The sequence below is a fragment of the Ovis canadensis genome, chromosome 16 (genome assembly GCF_042477335.2).
Source record: "Ovis canadensis isolate MfBH-ARS-UI-01 breed Bighorn chromosome 16, ARS-UI_OviCan_v2, whole genome shotgun sequence".
Taxonomy (NCBI): Eukaryota; Metazoa; Chordata; class Mammalia; order Artiodactyla; family Bovidae; genus Ovis; species Ovis canadensis.
In genome coordinates this window covers 20,146,818-20,165,473 of record NC_091260.1, presented here as the reverse complement: position 1 = coordinate 20,165,473, position 18,656 = coordinate 20,146,818, and the positions used below count along the sequence as shown (strand labels likewise).

The window sequence follows — 18,656 nt, the reverse complement described above, 5'->3', positions numbered from 1 at the left end:
GGGAAGAAAAACCAGGCTAAGGGGGAAGAGTAGAGATGATGACTATCTTCTAAGCCTCAAATTAAATCCAGCAGTTGGGCCAAAGACCTTATAAGTACATTAGAAGAGATTTTAGAAAATATAGACTTTGCAATTTCTTTGATTGCCATCTCTCTGACTTAAACACATTTGAAACATACTAGGAAAAAAAGCATTGCAAACATCCCTGTCTTAAGGCAATGTTTAAAAAGCATGCTGCATTTACCCAGCTTTTCACTTGGAGAAAGAAAATAAAGACTACTTTAATATGGAGCTACAAAATGTCCAGCTCCATTCCCACCTTGGTCTTGACTCATTGGGAGTTTCTGAGAAGGTCCTTGAACCTATATCTCCAACACATTCCCCCTCTACCTGAAAAGAAGGTAATTAAAACAGCTCTCTCATACCTCACAAGTAAGTCGTAAAGATTAGAACATTGAATTTCAAAGATGAAAGGCTCAATATAAATTCCAGCTTTATTGTCAAGACATCAGTGTGAACTCCCAGAAATGTGCTGCTTAAGCAATTCCTACCTGTCAGCAGATCTAAACTGGGATGACCTTGATCTGCAGAGGGAAGGACAGCAGTGCCTTGGACTAGGAAACACAAGACCTCAGGGGCATTCCTTGTTATAACACCACTTCACTGTCCATCCCAGGTAGCTCACCATAAAGATGAAATGCCACAATTTAATGCATACCTGCTACTCTCCCTACCACCACCGCCCGCTACCCCCACAAAAGAAAAAAGTATTTATCCTGCCCCTAAAATGTGCAAGGCTGTGCCTAGGACTTGAAATATAGAAATTAAATAATATGCTATTCTTATCTCTTCAGAGTTTGTGTTAAAATAAGAGACCTATGTATTCTCTACATAGTCTACCAAGAGGTGAGTCTGCCGGAGCTTCAAGTATCCCCCCAAAAGATCCTCCACAAATGAAAACAACCCAATCATTTTGTAGTTTTGCAGCTGACATCCATTAGCAATGACTGAACTTGCCATGTACTATGATTAACTCAAACTTTGCTATTTTTTTCCTGTTCTCAAATCAAAAAGATATCAGTGAAATTTGAATCTACAACTCCTCCAAATTATCACTGAAGATATTTTTTTCAGGGACTAAGATGAAAACTCCACCACTCTGATCTCAGAATCAGCAAGCTCAAGCAGCTCCTACAACCCAGATGACAAATGCTTGCATCAACATCTGATAGCTGACTAGTCTCAAGATAATTTTCAGCATGGCCAAGGGTGTAAAGAAAGAATACTGTGTGTGTGAGCATACACCACGGACAGACACTATGCCGTATTGCCCTACCCTGCCTTGGGTCCCTGCCTTCCTGCTAACCATTCGGTGGTGAATGAATGAAGAACAAGTTTGGGTACTGTCTCAGAAAGCACATCAACCTCTGCCTAAGCTGCTTGAAGCAGCTGTCCCAACCCTGTTTAAAAGGTCACCAGGCCCAGAACTCCTTTACAAACCCAATTCCAGCATCTGACCAATTTACATTTGGGAAAAGCTTTCTTATGTGGAAATAGAAAATTACAGTTCAGCTCCTTTTCTCGTAATCCACAGCTAATTGTTGTTATACTTTTAATTTTCCAACCTCTATCATGAAAGTTTCACTTTCCTCAAAGGATGTTTAAAAACTGTTGATTTTATTCTCCAAATTCCCTCTAGTTTTTCTCCTATGTGTCTTTCTTAAAATACAGATTTAAGCTAGCCGGGAGAATGTGGGTATTCGTTTCCTCATCTATAAAATGAGACAAGATGATTCCTAAGGCTCCTTTTGCTAAGGATCTTAATTCTTGAGAAACTCTACACAACAGTCTAAAGCAGCAATCTGCAGACTTTTTTTTGTAAATGGTCAGAGAGCAAACATTTTAGGCTTTGTGGCCATAAGGTCTCTGTTGTAACAACTCAGGAGGGCCTACTCCAGGGGGAAAAAACAACTATAGACAATACATAAGCAAGTGAGTGGAGCTGTGTTTCAATAAAGCTTTATTGATAAACACAGGTGGCAACTAGATTTGGCCTATAGGCCCTAGTTTGCCTAAATTAAAAAACAAATTCATTTTCTATACATTCATGCCACCCTTCCTGTCCTTCTATCCAGGCTCAGATTTTCTGAAATGACCCACAACCATTAGCTAGCAATCAGTGGACTTAGGAAATCCTCAGTTGCTCCTGTATATCACACAGACACACACACAGTTTCTCCTTTTTGCTCCAACGTTGCCGCCCCCCACCCCAATACAGCCCTTCCAATTAGCACTGTAAGAAATCCCCTGCATTAAATCCTTCTGTTCTTAAAACATCAAGGGCTTTTTGTTTTCCTAATTGGACATTACTGATAACATCTACTACAGTCCCTGGGGCTGAGGGGACATGAAGGAGAATGAATGAGACTTGAACCCAGTTTGCCCCGGAACCATTAAGGGGAGGCGGCCTGCTAGAGTTGTCTCCGAAGAGGAAATAGCAACTTCTAGAGGCACATCATCAGAGCAGGAAGAGAATAAAGAATATCCAAGCCTCTCTTTTCTCCTGCCACCTCACCTTCTGGCTGGTACCTCCCATGGGCCACACCCAAGCAGAAGACAGTGCAAGGAAGCCCAGGACGGGCAATCTTCAGGGACCAGGCTCCCGGGCACAGGGCAGGGAATGAGAGCGGTGGCAGAGAAGAGCCAGCACAGCCAGAGAGCGCTTCCGGTCGGGGTTCCTTCCCCCCAGGGCACTAAGCTGGGGTCCCTCCAGTTGGCGGCTCCCACCCACCACCATCTCCCTCAAGGGTAGTTCCGCATCACTGGCTGACGCTGGAATGCTGGCTTTTCTTTTTATTCAGAACTGAAGATTGCTCAACTTCTCTTACTGCTCAAACTGAAACATGAAAAAAAAACTTCATCTCCATGCCACCTCAAAAAAACCACACCTCAAAGCTGTTTCTTTCTTTTTTTTTTTTTACTGTCATTCCCACATTCCAATAAAACTGAAACACTCCTGTTTTATGCCATCAGAGCACCCAGACTGTGGGAAGGACTGCCTGGCTTCACTGGCAAGGAGTTTGGCTCAGAGAAGCCAGTTTCCCTCCCTATTCTACTTGCAGCAAATCCCCGGCAGTGATTTCCAAACAAGACTTCCTTTCCTTTCCTGACACTCACAGTGGATCAAATTATTTCTTAGCAAAATATAAGAATCAACAGTGTTGAAAACAGTAAAAGATGGTGGAAATAAATAGACATATAATGAAGAGTTTGCTCTTAGTCTCTCTGTCCTCAGGCAAACAAATTATTTGAGTTTCACTATATAAAACCAAGATACTACATATATAGATAGATAGATGTGTATATATATATATGTCATATATATATATATATATGTTGCAGATAATAATAGTGCCTATACTCAGTTCAGTTCAGTCACTCAGTCATGTCTGACTCTTTGCAACTCCATGAACCACAGCACGCCAGGCCTCCCTGTCCATCACCAACTCCCAGAGTCCACCCAAACCCATGTCCATCGAGTCGGTGATGTCATCCAGCCATCTCATCTTCTGTCGTCCCCTTCTCCTCCTGCCCCCAATCCCTCCCATAATCAGGGTCTTTTCAAATGAGTCAGCTCTTAGCATCAGGTAGCCAAAGGATTGGAGTATCAGCTTCAACATCAGTCCTTCCAGTGAACACCCAGGACTGATCTCCTTTAGGACTGACTGGTTGGATCTCCTTGCAGTCCAAAGGACTCTCAAGAGTCTTCTCCGACACCACAGTTCAAAAGCATCAGTTCTTCAGTGCTCAGCTTTCTTTATAGTCCAACTCTCACAACCATACATGACTACTGGAAAAACCATAGCCTTGACTAGATGAAAGTTTGTTGACAAAGTAATGTCTCTGCTTCTAAATATGCTGTCTAGGTTGGTCATAACTTTCCTTCCAAGGAGTAAGCATCTTTTAATTTCATGGCTGCAATCACCATCTGCAGTGATTTTGAAGCCCCAAAAAATAAAGTCTGACACTGTTTCCACTGTTTCCCCATCTATTTCCCATGAAGTGATGAGACTGGATGCCATGATCTTCGTTTTCTGAATGTTGAGCTTTAAGCCAACTTTTTCACTCTCCTCTTTCACTTTCATCAAGAGGCTTTTTAGTTCTTCTTCACTTTCTGCCATAAGGGAGGTGTCATCTGCATATCTGAGGTTATTGATATTTCTCCTGGCAATCTTGATTCCAGCTTGTGCTTCCTCCAGCCCAGCATTTCTCATGATGTACTCTGCATATGAGTTAAATAAGCAGGGTGACAATATACAGCCTTGATGTACTCCTTTTCCTATTTGAAACCAGTCTGTTGTTCCATGTCCAGTTCTAACTGTTGCTTCCTGACCTGCATACAGGTTTCTCAAGAGGCAGGTCAGATGGTCTGGTATTCCCATCTCTTTCAGAATTTTCCACAATTTATTGTAAAGAAGAAAACAGCAGTGCAATGTAAGGTTGAAATGCGATGATGCAAAAAAAAGCACTTAGCCAACCTATTAACTGTAATTACTGTTACTACTTTTACCATCGAGCAGCATTTCAAATGCTACTAGAAGAGTCTTTTCATCACCCAGACACAACCTCCACTTCTGGATTATAGGGAAACGGCCCATCAAATATATAATCTTTACTTGGGGACTAGTGTGTCTGCCCCTTTTCTGTCATGCCAACCTGAGTCATGTGGACAACCTAAAAGAAACCAGAGGACCCTCTTCCTCCTGAGTCTGCCAACAACACCCCCAGGGAGAGAGCTCCCTTCATCCTAGCTCCCAGCCTCATCCAATGGGCTGGCTCTAGAGGCCAGTAGAACCAAAACTCCTCAACCCCCACCAGGCCACCCAGCCATCTAAAGGCACATCATTTCCTGTTCTCTTTTGGGCTCCCATTCATTTTCTGCTGGGAGAGGCTTCCATATGTGCTAGTTGAGGAAGGCTGTTGACAGAGAAGGAAATGCTAGGGTTAGCCATCACCTCCACGCCCTCCCTGTCTTTTCTGTTTTCAGGTAACTCTTACCAATCATTGTCAACACTTATATCTCCCTCAAAAACTCCTGTGAAGTATATAATCTTGTTCAGTTCAGTTTAGTCGCTCAGTCGTGTCCAGTGCTTTGCGACCCCATGAACTGCAGCACGCCAGGCCTCCCTGTCCATCACCAACTCCCGGAGTTTACCCAAACTCATGTGCACTGAGTCGGTGATGCCATCCAGCCATCTCATCCTTGGTCATCCCCTTCTCCTCCTGCCCCCAATCCTTCCCATAAACAGGGTCTTTTCCAATGAGTCAACTCTTCACATGAGGTGGCCAAAAGACTGGAGTTTCAGCTTCAGCATCAGTCCTTCCAATGAACACCCAGGGCTGATCTCCTTCAGAGTGGACTGGTTGGATCTCCTTGCAGTCCAAGGGACTCTCCAGAGTCTTCTCCAACACCACAGTTCAAAAGCATCAATTCTTCGACGCTCAGCTTTCTTCACAGTCCAACTCTCACATCCATACATGACCATTGGAAAAACGATAGCCTTGACTAGATGGACCTTTGTTGGCAAAGTAGTGTCTCTGCTTTTGAATATGCTGTCTAGGCTGGTCATAACTTTTCTTCCAAGGAGTAAGAGTCTTTTAATTTCATGGCTGCAGTCACCATCTGCAGTGATTTTGGAGCCCAAAAATATAAAGTCTGCCACAGTTTCCACTGTTTCCCCATCTATTTCCCATGAAGTGATGGGACGGGATGCCATGATGTTAGTTTTCTGAATGTTGAGCTTTAAGCCAACTTTTTCACTCTCCTCTTTCACTTTTGTCAAGAGATTCTTTAGTTCTTCTTCACTTTCTGCCATAAGGGTGGTGTCATCTGCATATCTGAGGTTATTGATATTTCTCCTGGCAATCTTGATTCCAGCTTGTGCTTCTTCCAGCCCAGCATTTCTCATGATGTACTCTGCATATAGGTTAAATAAGCAGGGTGACAATATACAGCCTTGACGTACTCCTTTTCCTATTTCCTTTTCATATAATCTTGTAGTCACCTATATTCCTTGCCTAAAGACACGGTAGCAAAGTAGGACAAATAAGTTTTATCTGACATTTTGTTTTGGAAGCACAGGATTTCACAGAAAGTGGACAAAGCAGTACTACTTGGGATGCATGCATAGCAAAACCAAGCAAATGAGAAAAATGAAGACAAAAGGGAAGGAAGTGAGGAGGGGAGGGAAAAAGAAGGAAGGAGGAAAAGATGGAGAGAAGATGAATACTATGAAATAGTTGCACTTTGATATTTCGTAACAGTTTTGAATTAATAATCAGGGCAAAACAAAAAATCTTGTTGGAGTTCCTTATACATATTTTGTGGTTTAATATTATCTTTGTTCTAAATTACATTAGTGGAGGTACATCCTTTCTCACAACACCTGCACCCAAAATTATTTTTACAAAATACAATCTGGGTTGTCCTGGAAGTCTGGGGCATGTGTGATGTAGACAACCAGAAGCCCCAACTGCCGCAGCGCACGCAGGTAGAGAATGGCAAGGTGACTGACGAGAAATCACCCGAGAAGCCTGCCAAGCACTCAGGGCACCTGGCCATCATGTCTGTGTTTATTCCACCCAAACAGCAAACCCACATTCACAGCGTGAGCAGGTGGTATTTCTTTTTCAAAAGTTCAACACAACTTTCAGCCACAAAAATCACTTGAACCAAGAGGAATCAGACTGCTTGTTTTGTTTTAGTTCAAGCCTCCCCTTCAGCATGCCCACTACTTGGAGGTCACATACTTTCCAGGACAAAAGTGTTATTTGGTGTGTATACATAAATTACAAAATCCAAGGACCCAGCACAGCTCCAAGGAGCTGCCACTGTCACCAAGTTTATTTGGTCACTTTTGCAAATACACATTTGACTCATTATATGTGTTTTCTTTTCTAGATTAGCGTGCAAGAGTCACAGGAAAAATTACTTAGTAGGCAGGTGTACTTTAGTGCTGTTTAAAGAAGATTTTCTCACCATTACTTGGAAAGAGAAAAGTACATAGATTGGGAACCACACTGATAAGTAATCTTCAACAATTTTTGTGTGTCTTTTGACTTTTTTATAAGTGTGCTGCTACTGCTGCTGCTAAAGTCGTTTCAGTCGTGTCCGACCCTGTGCGACCCCAGAGATGGCAGCCCACCAGCCTCGGCCATCCCTGAGATTCTCCAGGCAAGAACACTGGAGTGGGTTGCCATTTCCTTCTCCAATGCATGAAAGTGAAAAGTGAAAGAAGTCGCTCAGTCATGTCCGATTCTTTGCAACCCCATGGACTGCAGCCTACCAGGCTCCTCCATCCATGGTACCCTTAAACAAAAAAATGAATGTAACTTGTGGGAAAACCAGCATACCTTGATTCCGTGTTTTTTTTTTAATATTTTTTATTGTAATGAAATATACATGGGCTTCCCCGATGGCTCAGATGGCACAGAATCTGTCTGTAATACGGGAAACCTGGGTTTGAATCCTGGGTTGGGAAGATCCCCTGGAAGAGGACATGGCAACCCACTTATTCTTGCCTGGAGAATCCCCAGAGGAGGAGCTGGTGGGCTACAGTCCATGGGGTCACAAAGAGGCAGACACGACTAAGTGACTAAGCACAGCATATAAAGATAATTTTTTTTAATGCAGATCATTTTTAAAGTCTTCATTGAATTTGCTCCATTACTTGTTTTATGTTTCAGTGTTTTGGCCATGAGGCATGTGAAATCTCAACTCCTTGACCAGGGGTTGAACATGCACCCCCTGCATTTGAAGGCAAAATCTTAACTACTGGACCGCCAGGGAAGTCCCACATATTAACCATTTTGAAGAGTATGATTCAGTGGCATTAAGTTCAGTCACCCTGTCATACAGCCATCACCACCTTCCATTTCCAGAAATTGCTCATCTCCCCAACCTGAAACTCTGAACCCATGAAATAACAACTCTTCGTTCCCTTCTCTCCCATTCCCTGGTAACCACCATTTGATCTGACGATTCTAAATGGAATCACACAATACTTACCCTTTTGTTTCTGGCTTACTTCTCTTAGCATAATGTCTTCAAGGCTAAACCACATTGTAGTATGTACCCAAATTTCATTTCCTTTTAAGGCTGAATAATATTCCATATATGAGCAACTGAACTGAACCGAATACTCCATAGTGTGTGTAGACTACGTTTTGTTTATTCATCTGTCTAAAGACATTTCGTTTGTTTTCACATTTTGGCTGTTGGGGATAATGCTGCCGTGGATGTGGGTGTACAAATATCTGTCCGAGTTTCCCTGCTTTCAATTCTTTGGGGTATATGCGCTCCATGTAACTGTAATTAGCTTCACCAAAACGCCTTCCTCTATCAGAGAAGACTGTTCTTTGAACCTAGTGTGTACCCTTGAGAGAGCTGTCATCAGCCTGGTGAGAGAAGAAGCAGGAAGCTCCTCATCAGCATCAGTTAATTCAACGCTGGCAACCAGCAGAGGGACAGGAGCGGCGGCCAAAACACCCCGTGTTCTTTAGTACTTTTTAATGTTATGAGTTGTTAAATCCCTAGGGACTTCTTTAAGAAATGTATGATGTGACCTTCCAAAGCAATTTGGCAGCTGGTGAAAAGATGGCCAGATTGGGTAGAGGAGGGCATCTCAGGTGGACCCCTGGGTGTCCTTCCTTTCAGAGAAAGCTGAACAGATTTTCTCTGATAAAGTCATCCAGGATGGAGAGGAAAGGATGCAAGAGAAAAACTTCCCTGGTGGCCCGATGGTTACGAATCTGCCTGCCAATACAGGAGACATGGGTTTGATCCTGATCCAGGGGAAGGATCCCACATGTCACAGAGCAACTGAGCCTGTGTGCCACAACTACTCAGCCTGCGCTCTAGAGCCCACGCACCACTACGGTGGAGCCCGAACGCTACAGCTACTGAAGCCCATGCGCCTGGAGCCTGTGCTCTGCAACAAGAGAAGCCGCTGCAAAGAGAAGCGGCTGCAAAAAGAGAAGCCGCTGCAAAGAGAAGCCGCTGCAACAAGAGAAGCCGCTGCAAAGAGAAGCCGCTGCAAAAAGAGAAGCCGCTGCAAAGAGAAGCCTGCACATTGCAACTAGAGAAAGACCAAGCACAGCAACAAAGACCCAGTGCAGACAAAAATACTAAAGTGTTTTGTTGGTTTTTTTTTTTTTTTTAATGGAAGAGGAGAAAAGACAGTGACTTCTAGAAGAAGGAGAAACAGGAGAGAGGCAAAGGACTTCTGTGGCATCCTGGGGCAAAGGAGTCCAGGAGTTGCAGGCACAGAGTTATCTGAAGCATGGAATTTACAGCTCAGCCTCTAGAGAACCCCTGTCCAGGTTCACAGAAAGGACAGGAAGCAGCAAGAGAAATAACAGTTCTCACAGGAGCTCAGTCAAAGGCTCAAGGGAGGTGCAACTGCTGTCAGAACAGAAACGATTCCTTTTCTTGTTCCACTGGTCAAGCAGAGTCCGAGGGCCGCATCAAGGTCCAGACCTCGAGATCAGAAGCTACATGGGGGTCTCCAGAAAGCCTGTGGCCCCAGGAGACCCAGCACTGAGGATGGGAGGGGAATAAGCACACGGAGGAGCCTACACTGCTTCCCACCAGTCATCAGGCCATGTGAGCTGAATAGGGCTTGGCAGAGCTCTCTCTCAGATGAATCACCAGCCCACTCAGATTCAGTCACCCACAAGCCAGCTGTTCGCATCAGACTTCAGGAGACCGTGGTGTAAGGGAAAGAACAGGGGAGGAAAGTGCCCAGAACCAAGGAGTTCACAGATAAAAGGGCACTTCCCACATTCCCTCCCAACCCATCTTCACCTTCAGCTGGTATCATCAAAGGGTGACACTCAGATCTCACCAAGTCAGAAATGGCAGGCACAATTCCTTATGATCTATTCTTTTGACCCATTTGAAAATTCCTCATTTGGCACTGAGTACACTCAACCAGTGGCTGAGATCTCCCTCCCCACTAGGCCCTGCACCCACAGCTGAGACATAGAAGTGAAGGAGACAATTCCCTGTACTCAGGACGCATACGTCCTATGGAAGACAATCACAAGGGCAGTTACAAAAGAAAGTGACCAGGACTAGAAGAGAAAGAGATGTGGGGTAGACAAAGGGCAGAAAGAAGTAGGCCAGGAGGAGTATACAACCCAGAGGATCAGGACCATTCAGCAAGCCTGGATTCGCTTCCTACTGCTGCTGTAACAAGCTACCATAAATTCACTGGCTTACAACAATACAGCTTGATTATCTTGAAGCACCTGAGATCAGAAGTCCAAAAATGGGCCTTAGGGGGATAAAATCAAGGGGTCAACAGGGCTGCACTCCTTCTAGAGGCTCTTTAGGACCATCCATCCCCTGCCTTCTTCAGTTTCTGGGTGCTGTGTGCTGCCCGGGTTCATGGTCCCCTTCAACAATGGCATCGCTCCAGCCTCTGCCTGTGTTGTCACGTCTCTGTCTCTCTTAGCCTCAGCCCCATGCTTTCCTCCTTGTAATTACACTAGACCCACCTGGATAATCCAGGGTAATTTCTGAATGCAAGATCCTTGAACTTAATCATGTCTGCAGAATCCCTTTTCTCATTAGGAAAGACCTGATGCTGGGAAAGATTGAAGGCAGGAGGAGAAGGGAATGACAGAGGAGGAGGTGGTTGGATGGTATCACTGACTCAATGGACATGAGTTTGAGCAAGCTCTGGGAGATGGTGAAGGACAAAGAAGCCTGGTATTCTGCAGTCCATAGGGTTGCAGAATTGGACACAACTGAGTAACTGAACAACAATGAAGGAGATAGTATCACTATTATCCTCCTGAAAAGACTATCTTCTTTTTTCCTTGATTTTTTTTATGGAATCCACACAAATTTTCTCCTATTTGAAAATGCGCCACAAATCATCTAAATTATATGTAAAAGTCATCATGGATAACATCAGCAAACAGCAGACAACTTCTGCCTAGCCTATGCTGCTTTGCATGCGTGCACGCTAAGTTGCTTCCGTCATGCCCAACTCTTTGCAACTCTTTGCAACCCTATGGACTGTAGCCCGCCAGCCTCCTCTGTCCACGGATTTCTCCAGGCAAGAATGCTGTAGTGTCATGCCCTCATCCAAGGGATCTTCCCAACACAGGGATCAAACCTGACTCTCTTACTCTCCTCCATTGGCAGTCGGGTTCTTTACCATGAGCACCTAGGAACCCCTATGCGGCTTTAACTGTTTAGTTTCTCCAAAATGTTCCCATGGTAAGTCAGTCTGATTTTCTCTGATTCTCCAATGCTGAATTTTTTTTCATATTCTGGTCTTATCATTCCTTTTCCCTTAAGGTAGAAACTAGTGAATCCCCTGAGCAGACCTGACTTTTCATGAGCTGATAAAACATACATTAGTCAGTTTCATTTTCTAAAATAGGTATAGGAATAGAATTCAGAACTATTTCCTGAAACTGTTCATGTCTCTAAAATCGTGATTGAAAGTCTTAAGTCTTCTAATGTTTTATTATTGTTCTTCTGCAATTGATGTGGGTGGGGTGGAGAAAAACTGTAATTCAAGCCAGAACCAGGAATAAACTTTGTTCAGAGTCACACAGAATATTAATGGTATAACCTGGATGAAAACTTGAGCCTCCCAACTCCAGAGCCAGTGCTCTTCACATGAACCACGAGCTCTTTTTTTAATGTCATTCTTCTCTTCGAGATCAAAACTTTGGGAGGAATACAGTTGAGCTTTGATACTCGTCCGGATTTTCCTCTTCATTGAAAACCTCCCACCAATAGCAAGAATTGGTGTTCCAAGAGCAATCCTTCCTGTTGCTGAATGTTTGACTCTGTGAAATATAAACAAGCTTCAACAAGATGACAGAGAATATGTAATCAATATACTTTGGCTCCTGTTCAGAACAGCCATGCCTCTGGCACTTGGTATCTTCACAGAAAACGGATATCAGAAAGGAAGATCACACTTCATGAAGAGCAGAACCACAGATGCAGGGGCGACGGTGTCAGTGAGAATCAGTTACATATCTGATGACAGTCTTCGTGCATCTCAAATAATGGCAATATGGCCATCCTTTGATCCCTCTCTAGAATTCCCCAGCGTGGCTCCTCCAGCCACTCTCCCCCTCCCCATCTCCCCCTCGTGGTGTCCGCGTCCCAGCCAGATGGTCACAGCAACTCAGACAGGGAGGAGAGCAAGGCCAGGTGCCACCAGCTCCTGGCATGTTCCTCCTCCCTACCTCCCAATCACTCTCACCTTCATTCAGCTTCTCTTCCTTCACCCTCGCTTAGCATGGCTTCATCTTCTTTCAACGGGCTGTCTCCCCTCAGTCTGCTGCTGCTAAGTCGCTTCAGTCGTGTCCGACTCTGTGCGACCCCATAGACGGCAGCCCACCAGGCTCCCCCGTCCTTGGGATTCTCCAGGCAAGAACACTGGAGTGGGTTGCCATTTCCTTCTCCAATGCATGAAAGTGAAAAGTCAAAGTGAAAGTGAGTCGTGTCCGACTCTTGGCGACCCCATGGACTGCAGCCCACCAGGCTCCTCCGGCCATGGGATTTTCCAGGCAAGAGTACTGGGGTGGGGTGCCATTGCCTTCTCCGCCCCTCGGTCTGCTGACACACAAAGTCCTCAGGCTAGTGGGAAGCTCAGAAGCCTCCCCTTCCTCACTGTGCTCGGCACTCTGGCTGTACCACTGACTAAGAGCTCTCCGTTCCTTGGCACCCACTATTTTCTCTGCCTACAAGGCCATTCGTCCATTCTTTGCCCAGAGAACCCCTTCAAAGCCCCACCCCCAGTGACCCCTATAATGCTGTTCCCGACCAACAGCCCTCCTCAGTAAAGGTACATAGTCTTGCTCTGTGCTAGAGGCCCACGCTTTCCTCCTGGAGAGCTCTTAGCCCAAAGCCTTAGCATTATCTGTCCGCCTCTCTCATTGTCTCCCTCCAAGAGTTCCCAGACTTGAGAACTCTTTAAGAGCAGAGCCTCCTTTTATCTTGAAATCTCCAGCACTGACCACAATCCTCAGTACTTAGTTCACACCCAGTTAATGTTTGAGTGATTAAAAGTATGTTCAAGTCTTTCCATTAAAAAAAAGAAAGGAAACAAAATCTACCCCTCTGCTACCTTCTGGAACTGCTCTCAACCCCTACATCTCTGTTTCCCTTTCTCACTAGATTCTCAGGACCCAGGGCTCACCCTCTGCAAGCTGATCACTTCGTCAAGTGAGCCCAGGATCTGCCTTACTGACGCTAGGCCATTTTCTAGTCGCCTCAGCAATCCATTCTCCCTGGCCTTCTGGGTGTGTGATGGCTCTCACCTTCCCACCTTTTGTGTCCCTGCCTTCTATTTTAAGTCGAGAGTTTATTCCTCCACCCTTCCAGCTTCTCTGTCTCAGAAGCATTCTCCCTCCCCAACTCCCCCACCACCACCACCATCTTCATAAAGATGCCAGCTCTGGCCAGAACCACAGTGTAGATGGCCTGAATACACAGGAATTGAAACAAACCTCTGGCAACAAGACAGCAATTCAATGAAGTAACGTGCGTAGGCACAGAGCCCCCAGCCTTAGTCCTCCATGAGCGCTGTTGTAATCCATCCTGGAGCAGCTCCATCCGAACCAGCCACCTTGCTCCCATTTCCCTGCCCCTAAATTCATGCTGGTACCTCTGCGATCATAACACTTCTAATGCAGAGTGAACTCCCAGGTTAAAGGCCCTCCGTGTGCTGCTTCACACACAGTTACAAAAAGGAGGGGTTCCCACGCGCCCCTCCCAGCAAAATGAGGAAGAGAAAGGTGGCAAGGGCCGCTGGTCTTCCATCACATGACATTTCCTCAACTTGAAGCGCTGTTCTTCTGAGGTGACGTGCCTCCTGCCTCCAGTATTAAAATGCCCTTTTTGTAATGAGCCCATTGTCATTTTGCTTCATTTCTTTAAGTCAGTCTCCTTGCTTGGGAGATTACAGAATTCATAACAGCAAATGGCCTAAATTTTCTTAAAATTAACTAGTCTGTTATTCCAGATTTCTACAAGGGACTAAGTGGCCTCTGCACGCTTACCACTTTGGATGAAGACCTTACTACCACTGACACTTTTTTAAAAGTAGAAAACTAGGGCTTTCTCGGCGGTCCCTTCGATAAGAATCTGCCTGCCAATGCATGGGTCATGGGTTTGATCCCTGGTCTGGGAAGAGTCCGCATGCCAGGAGCAGCTGAGCCCATGTGTCCCCACTGCTGAAGCCTGTGCACCCAGAGCCTGGGCTCCGCAACAGGAGAAGCTACCGCGGCGAAAGTCCTCACACCAGAGCTAGAGAGTAGCCCCCACTCGCTTCAACTGGAAACAGCCTGCGTGCAGCAACAATGACCTAGCCCAGCAAAAAATAAGCAGCTTTCCAAAAAAAATTTTTTTAAGTGAAAAACAGACAGAGATAAAAAGACGTTTGTTCATAATACAGACTACTTGAGATGTTTGCAGCCCCCAGTATCTTTTCAAGAAGATACATGTCCCCATATGGACTACTCAAGATAGACATGTTTTTCTGCCTTGAATCATCTCCTGTTTTGTAGTTGGAAATAATGCGTTCAGCAAGAAATGAGATTCCCTTCAGTCCCAACTCCATCAGGAGGGCACAAGTGTCCAGACAACCCAAACAGCCTTTTTGTTTATGCACACCTTTCCATTTTTTAGTTATTTTATGTCTTTACCTTTAAGTCTTGTAAACACGCATACTAATAGTGACTGTCATCAAACACACCACACACACACATGCACACTGACACACTTTAAAGCAGACAATTCATCATTTCCTGCCCCAAGACCATATTTTACAGTCAGAAGCCAATTGTCAGCACACATGCTCCTAGATAAACGGACACGCATACCAGCTAATCGATGAATTTGCATGGAAACAGCATCATGGGAAGGAAATCTGTGTTCCCAGATTTCCGGGCCAGGTGCTCAGCCTGTTAACATAAAGATCGGTCCTCCTGGGTCCAACCTGTTGGGAACACTGCCCAAAATTACTTACAATTGCAAACACAGTTGATGCTAAGATAATTCTGCAAGATGAGAGCCTGGTTTCCGAAAGGTAACCTAAGAACAGCTCAGCCCAGGAGGGGCCTGTATGAGGGGTATTTTGGTGGGGGTGGTGCTGGGGTGCAGGTAGTAGTGGTTTTGTTTTCCTACATCTGACTTTTCTAGTAGAAGATAATTGTGCAGCAAGGCTTCGTGCCTCCAAGTTCCCCTGCTGCCGCCATCCACTGTTCCTGCTCTCCTGTAAGTGGGAAAGGTTATGGGTCCCAGAGAAACCGAGACGTCTTCCCACATGCGTACGTGCTCCCTCGTGGCCCCTCCTTTAGCATTTAGAGCTCCTGTGACCGTCTCCTAACTGCCTCCCAACCCTGCATCCCTCACCCCCCACCATCTCTCCTAAGCTGGGGTCTGAGCCCAAGCAATCACCCTTTCATAAAGGCACATTCCGCTCCGCTATACATCTCATCACTGAGGGAAAGGACCATGATGGTTTGCGCGGAGCTCCAGAAAAGGGAACTGTATGATCCGTTTTTCATTTTTTTAATTCCACTCCACAAATATGTCGTCCTTAGAGCAATACTATGAAGGTTTAGCATGGTAGGGGGAGAGCTTTACATAACAAAATTAGACTTCCAAAATTCAGAAAAAGAATCTCCCAACAGTATTATATATTTAATTTTAGTTTCCATAAATAAGGGTCGATCATACTCTTTTCCAGGGCATCCCCCATGGGTCCGTGGTAAAGAATCCACCTGCATTGCAGGAGACAGAGACACGGGTTCGATCCCTGGTAATATCCCCTGGAGGAGGGCATGGCAACCCACTCCAGCATTCTTGCCGGGAGAATCCTATGGACAGAGGGGCTTGGTGGGCTATAGTCCATGGAGTCGCAAGGAGTCAGACACGACTGAAATGACTGAGCACAGCCCATATACTCTTTTCCAAATAGGATTCCCAAAAATATCACAGGCAGCGGCTGCAAGCCAGCCCTGAGCGTCCCCTGCCGAGTCCTCAAGGAAAAAAGGATGAAGAGTCCCGTCAGGCTGCTCCTGGGAAATGGGTTGGAGGAGGCGGGCACTCCCCAGGGAATCAGTGCCCCCAGGCCAGCCTGCAGGTCCAGCAGAATGGCCGCATCCCAGCAGGATGGTGACCCTTTGTTTCACCTAACCCTCTACTGTAATCCTTCAATAATCCCACCTGTTTTCAAAGACGCCAACCTCATTGTTCTTAACTCCCACTCCATCCCTCAAAAAAGGATTAGACTCCCGCTAACCCAGCGACCCCCTTGTTCTGGCACCTTCAGAAGTAAAGGATTTCCCTTCCCTTCCGTAACTGGAGCAAGGCCTTCCCTCCCTGCAGGGGACATGGTCCCATTCTGCAGCGTTTCCTCCTGAGAGTCAGTTTTTCTGAACAAAGACCCAACTGTCTGTACAGTCTGGGAAAGCTCCCCTCCCTGGAGTCCGGAGCACACCCTCCTACAAACCCAGACTTGCACAGAAGTTCCGCACTTCACCACAGGAAGCACGGCCGGTGGCTTCAGGCATCATTAATCATTTTGAAGTGATTTTTCTTAAAAAGGAAAAAACAAAACAAAGATGCAGTTGGTCAAGCCCAATGAAAATGAGCACCTCTTCTCCCCAAAACTGCATTTCCCTGATTCCATGTGGGACAGTAGGAGCTCACTGCAAGGATAGGAGCAGGGGGGAGAAAAGAGAGTATTTCCTCCTTAATTTGAACTCTGACAGATATTTGGGAGCTGATATGGACAGAGGGTGCTAGGGCTTCCCAGGTGGTGTTAGTGGTAAAGAACATGCCTGCCAATGCAAAGGGCATAAGAGATGTGGGTTCAATCCCTGGGTCGGGAAGATCCCTTGGAGAAGTGAATGGCTACCCACTCCAGTATTCTTGCCTAGAGAATCCCAAGGACAGAGGAGCGTGGCGGGCTACAGTCCATGGGATCACAAAGAATCAGACACAACTGAAGGAACTTAGCACAGCACACACACATGGACAGAGGGAACACCTTAGAGGGAGGTTCAGATTAAGGAAGAGGGCCTCTACTTCCTTGGTCGTTCCACCCAGAGAGACATATTTAGTAGGATAAAACAAGAACCATTTGGGGGTTTTGCTTCTTCTGGGAATCTTCATTTTCCATTGAAATGCTATTAATCACAGCTAAGGACAATCCAATTTTGTGCTCCAGTCCCATCAGGGGAGCGGCTGAGTGGTCCCCATTCCTGCCCCATCACCAGCCCCTCTCCCTCTGCCTGGAAGGGCTGCCCCCTGCGGGTGTCCCTTGGAAGGGAGCAGAGCGCCAGCCAGTTGGATCCACTCATCCCCCCCTGGTCCACACCTTTGAAGTAAAATTGTCCCTCCAGCTAAGAAAAAGTGGTAACTAGAAAACAAAATGTCCAATCTTTCCTGGGAGATTACATTTCCTGCCTTACTGGGTTGAGAGGAAATTCACTTACATAAAATTGGATTAATTTTTTTTTTTTTCCCTGAAGTCTCCTGGTCTACCAGAAGCATCTTCTGTCAGCTGCCTCTTTCGGAACTCTTGGCTATTTCCTAATCTTAATTTATTCCTTAATCAGGACATCTGGCTCTGGAGTGAAGCTCGGAAGCAGGGATGGAGGCAGGAAAGGGTCTGCCACTTCTGCCCTGGCTCCCTGTCGCCTGCTCACCCCCTAGGCTGTGCTCCTTCATCTCCTCTCCATCAATCAACTGCTGAAGTCTCACAGCCAAGCCCTATCGTTTATTTAAATTTAAAGGAGGCGAATTGACAAATATCATCTGAGTAGTTTAAGCTACAGGTTTTAAATAGAACAACGTGATTAAATCGGGTGGTGCTTGCTATTGTCTCTCAGAGCTTGGTTTCTTAAACTAGTTTTGTATGTATCCAAGAAGAGTCTTTTCAAACCTGCTTTGAGTCACGTTACATCGACCGGCAGAGCACCTGAGCTGGAAGGACAGTGGTCTGGCACGAGGGACCTGGAGCTCAGGCCAATTAAAGATGGCATGCCCACAGAGGCCTGGAGGGAGTGCCTGGCATGGGAAGGAGGTCATCCCCAAGCGGGAGTGAGTACGATGGATGTCAGAGGAGAGACTTCATGTGACAGGAGGGAATTGTGGCCCAGAATGCAAGTCAGAGGCAGAGCCTCTAGAGGAGAGAGTCTGACAAGGGGAGATGGGAGATCAGTTCTGTGCAGGAGGACTGAGCAGATAAGGAAACATTTTAAGGACAGCAGAAAGGGAGAAAAGCGAACTAAACTGTATGTGTTGTTAGACTGTAATTGGATATATTGATGTGAATAAAGGGTTTTCAGTACACATAGGTAAGTACAGAAATAAACATAGCTCTGTCCATTGCTAGGGCTTGGGAGTGATGACAACCACAATGACTGTAAGCATACAGAGTGTGCCTTCAGTCCAGTTCAGTCACTCAGTCGTGTCTGACTCTTTGCAACCCCATGAACTGCAGCACACCAGGCCTCCCTGTCCATCACCAACTCCCGGAGTCCACCCAAACCCACGTCCATCGGGTCGGTGATGCCATCCAACCATCTCATCCTCTGTCGTCCCCTTC

At 45.8% G+C, this 18,656-nt stretch overlaps 1 long non-coding RNA gene across 1 annotated transcript; it reads right to left on the bottom strand.

The window, feature by feature from the left end:
• Positions 1-9,203: 9,203 nt before the first annotated feature.
• On the bottom strand, positions 9,204-13,791 carry LOC138421713 (uncharacterized). Its single transcript, XR_011249605.1, has 3 exons — positions 13,546-13,791; positions 12,297-12,492; positions 9,204-11,871 (listed from the first exon to the last, which is right to left on the bottom strand). It is a non-coding gene; the product is annotated as an uncharacterized lncRNA (long non-coding RNA).
• Positions 13,792-18,656: the final 4,865 nt, after the last annotated feature.